The sequence below is a fragment of the Rhyacophila brunnea genome, unplaced genomic scaffold, assembly GCF_057557595.1.
Source record: "Rhyacophila brunnea isolate RB1 unplaced genomic scaffold, BYU_Rbru_1.0 scaffold_57, whole genome shotgun sequence".
NCBI lineage: Eukaryota > Metazoa > Arthropoda > Insecta > Trichoptera > Rhyacophilidae > Rhyacophila > Rhyacophila brunnea.
Window position 1 is genome coordinate 1,234,825 of NW_028233245.1, and position 8,612 is coordinate 1,243,436.

Consider the following 8,612-nt stretch of genomic DNA (forward strand, 5'->3'; position numbering starts at 1 on the left):
GCACTACAAAAAAATAAATATATAGCTAGACTTATTGTTGTTAATCTCTACATAAATTTATAATAAAAAAATATGGGTCGAAACGGTTTTCAGAGGAAAAAAGGCACAAGATATCATATCATCCCATTTAAGGTGTTTTCATTATCATTTTTTATATTATCCAGTACGATGAACAGATTCTGTCTTGATAATTTGAAGTGTTTTAGTAGAGTATCTATTTATTTATGGTCATAAAGATAGTGAACTATGGCATTTGTGATAAAATATCTTTTATATAGAGTATTTTTACATAAACTATAAAAGCATTCGTGAAACACTGCGGTCCTGTGGCCTGTTCTATGAAAGGAAATTTTTTTATAATTAATAAAAATAAAACTTTAAAAAAACAACATAATTTGGGCTTGAATAGATTTTTTTAGTTAATTTTCATCTGCCCATAAAATAGTATCTATTTGCACAAAATTACTTATTTTTTAATTTAAATATACCACTTTTAGCCTCGAAGAACATTTGTATAGATAATTTAGCAATAAAAAAATTCATTTAAAATATATTTGCTCATTTTATGTGAATTCAATACATGTGTAACATATAAAAATTTATAGAAACACAAATTAAGTGTTTTAAAAAAGGTTTTATTTTAAATTTATTATTTGATCTATTACAGTATATTTATTAGGGGCTTTTTGATTTTTATATAGACTAAATCTTTCAAGTGAAACTTAGGCTAGCTCTATAGATTTTTACCAATATTACTCATGCAATTTTATTATCAATTATTAATTCAAAAATCTTTCTCAATCATATTTTTTATGCATATACTTCTGCTTTGGATAGCAGATCTAACACCTATTAGTCATGGGATTAGAATTCAATTTACATTATAGTTTAATTTTGGTATTGTTATTTACGATTTTCTCTTTAAGCTTAACTTATTCACTTCCCATAAACATATTATATACATTTTTTGACTACCTTCACTTCTTTTATATCTTTTTATTGGATTCTTCTTTTATAAAAACCTACTAGTTCAGGTATTTCTATCAATCCTATAGTTTTAACATATGCCTCGATTTGGTATGCGACTTCGAGATATTTCAGATAACCTTTATGATATTGTGTTACAACACCATAAAATGTTGCAAAATATGGTTTAATTTTTTATATACTTGTAAATTAATGACAGATCAGATGGCAGTCAAATCTATTTTTATCAAGGTGATACATTTTTTCTTTTTTTAAATACCAATATTTCTGGTTTGTCACGAGAAAGTTTATGCATGGAATTATAAGTAGATTTCTGATATTATATAAATTATCAAAGTCAAAGAACCACTAGTAAACAATAAACAAGAATTTTTTTTGTTAATTATGGGTTATAGTGTTGGTAATATGTGTATTGACTGATTTTTAATCTCTTCGTGTGCTTTAATCTATAAAAAACATACAGATATAGATTATTATGTTTTTGTAACCTAAAATGATATTTTAAGTGTTTACCATTCAGCTAATTTTGACTTGTTGAAGCTATGCAAAAAAAAATTCTTTTTTGCCTACGATTATTTATAAATTACCTTGAATACTATTTATAAGGTTAAAGGATGAATTTGTGATTATATATGTACTATTTATAATAAAATAAGTTTGATTGGCTTTTTTTAGAATGTGAAAATATGAAAGCAGATTTTTATCTTGAATAAAAAATTTAAAAACTTATAAAAATAGAATTTTGTATATTAAAACTAGTAAACGAAGCATACAGATTATAAATACTATCAGTTCATTCGATAAAAAAAGTATAATTTTCTTATCTTACCGAAAAAATAAATTGATTTTTAATGTGGTCTTCTATCGCAAAGTTCATGAAATATAGATTAACGTTTTACGGTACTATCTTAATTTCTATTCATAAATTCTGTTATATCTAAATATTTAGCTCATATATGATATTTTCTATTGGTGATGCTGTATTTAATTTAAATTTTTTATAATTATATCTTTTTATTTATCTGGATTCTTTTAAATATACATAATAGATCCTATCCTATAAACTGATTTGATACTTTAACTTTTATCATATTGAAACATTTTTTTTTAAACATAAAATTTCAAAGAATCAACCCTCACGATGAAAATTTTTGAAAAAAAATCAAATGTGGGTATTTAATGCTTTAATTATAAAATATGTTTTCTGTTTTCTATAATATTTATATAGCCAAATAAAATCTCTTTATTTCTATGACGTTTAAGTCTAAACAGACCGAAAAAAACTTAAGGGAAAAACATGATTATATTTGGATATAATTGCATTAATTTTCTGTAATTACGAGTATTTTTATATCAAGAAGGTGAATTTTTCTATTTTTTTATTTATTTCATGAAAACGATAAGAGGGGATAAGGAACATAAATTGCCACAAATATATTCTAATTTTTTTTATCATTGCCATCAATATGTTTATTTGGAATAAAAACACAGGTTTTTGAGTGTTTTATGAATAATAACATTAGATGCTAAAAAATATTTCATGGTGGCTTCAGATGTGGATGGTTCTCTATAAGTTTGTTATAATTCCATGCACTTAAAATAAAATAGAAAATTATTGCGTAAAAATATGGTATTTTTTATTCAGGACTTGATATCAATTGAAAGCCAAAAACAATATTTAATATTAATTAAGACAATATAGCTTCAATAAAAAAACATATTTTGTATTTATTTATGTTTATTGTTGAATTAGCTTAAGTATTCCTTGGTGTTCACTTAAAATCTAAAAAGAATGCCCTGTAAATATTTATGTATTTAAACTGGGTTCTATAATCCTATCATTCATTGCGGCTTCAGTAAAAATGTCGAAAAAATTTAGGTGATTTTTTTATTTCTATGATTAAGCTAACGCGAAAAAACATTTTTGAATGTATAACTCTTTTTTAATTTTCTGCATTTGTCTGTATAACCATATTATTGTCAAAAAAATACACAAATAAGAAATAAATAATTATCGCCGCTATATTTTTAAAAAAAATGGTTTGCATAAACAATAAAACATAGCCCACAAATTTAAATTGTATTTTAATAAATACATTAAAAATTAAAGTGGTTTACAAGTTTATTACCGATGGTTTTAATTTTTTTTACAAATTGTACAGATATTTTGCAAATAAGCTTATGTATAGTTCTTGAAAACGCAATCATCTTTCACATTCTATCAAATAATCGCTGATATTAGTTTCTTATAAATTTTATCTAATTAATACAAAGTAAATGATTTTTTTTGAATAATTTTATTCATAAATATTAACGTTTTTACTAAATAAGTCATGCAATAAACCTCTTTAATCTACAATGACAAAATATTATTTTTTGAATAAAAAAACCTTAACGGATTTAAATTGATCCTGAAATTCTGTGAATGCATACAACATATTTATATACAAATATGTTTTGAAAGCTCTTATTCCTGAGATTTTCACTTATTCAGGCTATATCCACTCCAGAAACAAGTTGGATTTACAGATGACCGAATCGGTTATTTATAGCACCACAAAAACTTATAACTTTTCTCTTGAGTAAAATATGTTATTTTTATATATATTAAATTTTGAGCGGATTAAACCAGAATCATAAAAACGGATTTAAGGGCAATATTTATTATACACTACAATGATATTTACATTGTTTTCCATTCAATTTAGTTAATAATATGTGCTATTTTCTTATCTTACTGGAAAAATGCGCTGCGTCTAGATATTAAAAATGCCTTTGTGGCTATTTATAGTAAAAATTTGTTGATTTTTTTTAGATAAAAAGCCGAATTTCTTAATATCATCTGCCTAGCGTACACAATCGCTTTAGTAATATAATATATTAGAGTAAAAAAATTTTTATACACAAAAGATTGTGTATATATAATGTTTAAAGATGTGCCTATGCATTAGAATTTGTCATATTTCGCATTTTGTAGGCCAGTTTTTTACGCCAAAAAAAACTTTCAAACAGTCTTTTATACCGTATTATATAAATAGAAACGCGAAAAAAATTATACAGTTTTATATCAAGATTCATAAACAGATATTTATTTTAAAAATGATATACTTTAGGAAATTCAAATTATCAGTAGAATTTTATTTTCAAGTGCGTGTTTGAATTTATTTTTATAGCCATTTATAAAAATACATAACATTCATTTGCAGAGGCAAATATCACCAAAGATAATAAACGATTTAATGCAATATAAGAAATTTAATTATATTTTTAAGGTATTTTATATAAGATGAATTCGTATTGATGGATGTTAAATTAAATAAAACAAAAAAAAATATTATTTAATGATTCTTTTTTTTACTTTCCAGATAGAAATTTATGATTGTTATAATATATAAATTATAATCGGTGATAAATTTTATAAATTTATGATATATGAAGTGTTGATTTTAAAGACAGAGAACGGAAAAAAATTATTGTTTTATAGCAGGCATATATTGAAGTGCCCATCAATCTTCCAGAATATCTTAAGAAAAAAATTTATAAGTTATGAGATTAAAAACCAGTAATATTTAAACGGCCAAACCATATATTTTTTTCGGTATTTAAATAGCGAATACAATTATGCCTATTAAAATGTTAAAAATACATGTTTTTAATAATCTAAAATGGTTTTTATGGATAGTGAAGTGCATTTTATTATTTCAAACAAAAAGCTGTCTGATAGGAACATAATTTTGCTTAAATAATAATAAAAATCAACATTTTATCTTATATATGTTTTTTTGAAAAGAAACAAGGCATTTATTCAGATATATTTTGGTTGTTCAAGTTCTTTTGCCATTTTAATATTAATTTATTGGAACGGCTTTTTTGTATTATAAGATTAAATGTTTCTGTCATCATAAAATAATTTTAAGTAATTATCAGCTGATCTTAATTTATCAAAAAATCTTCTATTTTTATATTTTTCTTAGATTAAATAGCATACAATATAAAGGCTATTATACTTCTATAATTTCTAAAATATATTTATTGAATATATAAAGTACAATTTTTTTTTATTTATGGGTTAAGTTTATTTTTTTTAATTTTATCAGTTTAGATGTGGTCAGTCCATTGAGAGTATTGCACAGCTCCTTGATACATCTTTTGATACCTTCCCCTGATCTATCTTCATCAATTGCTTTATATGATTAAAAATTTTTATTTATTCATGGGTTAATTTTCTTTTTATCGATTTTATCTATTTGAACGTGTTCAGCGTGTTGGGAATATTGCACAACTCCTTGATGCATCTTTTGACACCTTCCTCTGATCTATCTTCATCAATTGCTTTTTTATGATTATAAATTTGTTTTAATTAATATTTATAGGTTAATTTCATTTTTTAGTCCATATTTATTCAAATAGTTCATTTATTATAAATAGAAAATTTCGGCAATTATTTCTTATAATCTCATCAACTTTATTTAAAACCTTCCTATATTATCCTTTCCTTTAAAGGAATGAAAATTCAATTGTTTGTCTCTATCTTATTATTTTTACATATTCTTCCTGCTTATATCGGCGTCCTCAACTCTTTAATATGCTATTTTTATGTATTTTATAAACATACCCATTCAACTTATAATATATGATACTATTGTTGTTCTACCTTTCTAAAAAGTTGTGATTTTATTTGCTAGTAAGTCATATTCTATTCTAATTCCACTTAAAACTCAGTCCGATTATCGATGTAGATATTTCCCCACATTGTATAATTGGATTTATCTTTTTATTATACACGAGAATATGTTGTGACACATTTAATATTTTTGTCCATTTTGAGTATACACTATTATTGTTGCTAGTTTGTTTTATATAAATTCTTACGCTCTTTTTCAATATTAAATGGTATTTGTAGGTCAAGTTTCTTCAATTCAGCTATTTCTTTTCCCCAAAATGTAAATATCAAACAGGTGGTAGTGTATGAATCCTTAATGCATTCTTTATCGTCTTCCAGTATTAATTCTTTTAGTCAGTGCTTCTTCTCGTAAATGATATGAGCTCAAGCGTCTTGCGGAGTATGTGATCTTGAATGCGGGTCTCTACTTTTTATGGGTTTGATAATATGCATCTTTTTATTCAGGGTTAATTTTGTTATTGTAATTTTAGATTTTCTCTAAAAGATAATGTGATCGATTTATCGTGGGTTCTTCATCATATATATACTTTTGGCTGTATCCTTATTAATATAAACAATTTATTTTCATTTAGATTAAATCTTTTCTTGGGTTAATTTGATTGTTTGCTATTTAAATTTGTAAATCAAAACTTATGATTTATTTGTACAACATGCATATTATTTAAAAATAGTCTCATCATTATTACAATTTTGTTCTATTAATCTTCTTCTTTTAGAATTTAAAATGCACTTAAAGTATTTTATTTATGGGTTGATTTAGTTTTGTGCTATTTAAATTTGTGAAAAAAAACTTATGATTTATTTGTACAACATGCATATTATTTAAAATAGTTTCATCATTAATACAATCTTGTTCTATTAATCTTTTTCTTTTAGAATTTAAAATGTACTTAAAGTATTTTATTTATGTGTTAATTTACTTTTTTTTGTTATTTAAATTGTTCATCCAAAAAATGAACTATATTAAAAAAAGATTAATACAAAGTCTCATGATCTTTAATTTATTATTGATTAAGAGAAAGAAATGCGTATAAGGTTTTTATTATAATAGACATTATTTTTTTTTCTTCATAATATTTTATGTATTTTATTTAAATAAAACAATATAAGATTATTTATTAAGTTTTGGAGGAGTAGAAGCAGGTTTTTTTAAGTTGGATGTATCATTTTTAGGTCTTGGTTTTAATACTTGAAATGAGCATACTAAATTTGCGTCTACATTCATGATAGCCCCCGCGTTATTCCATTCGTTTACATAATTTGGAGCACTAAATACAGTAACGAGTCCTCTATTAGCAAAGAATTGGTATCCTTCTTCGACAACTTGGTGTGCTCTACAAATGAGGTCTATGTCATGTTTTTCTAAAAATTCTTCGACGACATCTGGACCAAATGTAAATGATACGCCTCTGTCGTTTTCGGCCCACCCCTTTATATCTTCTGGATCACTCCATAATAAATCACATAAAAGACCATCATCTGGAATCTCAGTAGGTCGTTGAATTTTCAAAATCTGATCAAAATTATCGAGTTCTGGACTTATGCCACCATGCATACAAAAGATTCTTTTAGAAACAAGTGCACAGATTGGCAAATGATTAAAAACATCAATAAAGGATTTCCATATTTTTATATCGTATCTTCTCTTGCATTCATCAAAAAAACCATATAATCTATTGATAGTAGCTGATTCATGATTGCCTCGTAATAAAAAAAATGTATCGGGATATTTTATTTTGTAAGCAAAAAGAAGACAAATAGTTTCTATACTTTGCTTTCCACGATCGACGTAGTCACCTAAAAAAAGATATGATACCTTTGGCGGAAACCCACCATATTCAAATAGTTTAAGAAGATCTGGAAATTGACCATGAATATCGCCACATATTTTTACTGGTGGTTTGATATCAAGAAGAATTGGTTGTTTCGAAAAAATTTCTTTTGACTTGGTGCATAAAAATCGAATTTCGGCTTCGGCTAGAACTACAACTCTGTAAGCCTTTTGGTTCAAGGGCGATGTTAGCCGTGTTATAATATTATCTATATCAATTTCCATCGAGGGTTAAAAAATAAAGAATAAGATCTGCATATATACAAGAATTAAACAAGGATTATATATATAATTTTATTAAGGGCTGTAGAAATCTAATATTAGAGAATTATTAACATCATAAGGAATAGCATATCAATAACTGTATGGAATCCGGTCATAAATAAATATAAAATAATTCAGGATTATCTATAAAATTAACAGCTGTATAACATCAAAACATAAAATAATTAAGGATTGTTTTTATAATTAACAGCAGTATAATATCAAAGCATAAAATAATTTAGGATTATTTACAAAATTAAAGGCGTTCTAATGTCTGAAAATAATAGACATGAAATAATTGGAAATAATACTATTAGAAAATAGAAGAAGTTCTAAAAACTAAAATATAAAAATTAATATCAGATAATTTAGCAACAATGGTGAGAAATCATGTTTAAAAAATAGTTATAAAATACTCTTTTGAGAGTAGTATAATATATATGCATAAAATTATAATAAATAAAAGCATACAAATAAAATAATTATAATATTATTATATCGAGGCTTAAAATAATAATAAATATAAGTCAAAAGATAAAATAATCATAAAATACCTTTTTAAGGGCAGTATAATTAATAGGTATAAAATATTTTTATGTATAAGCTAAATTTATAGTTATAATTTTAGTTTTTGTTCTCGAGCACAACTTACTTGATTCCCTGCGCGCACAACGTATTTATACTTTCGGTTATCCTCTTCTCTCCATAGTCTTCTTCAATACCTCTCCTCCTTTTGAGACCTGTTAATACCAGGCTTTTTCTCAATCCCAAAGTTCGATTATATACCTCGATCTGATTCGAGACATCTAGATTCCTATGGGTACCTTTTTCAGGGTATAAAACAAT

The 8,612-nt window shown here is 24.7% G+C and overlaps 1 pseudogene; it reads right to left on the reverse strand.

Annotated features, from left to right (window-relative positions):
* Positions 1–6,782: 6,782 nt before the first annotated feature.
* On the reverse strand, positions 6,783–7,727 carry LOC147065787 (uncharacterized; annotated as a pseudogene).
* Positions 7,728–8,612: the final 885 nt, after the last annotated feature.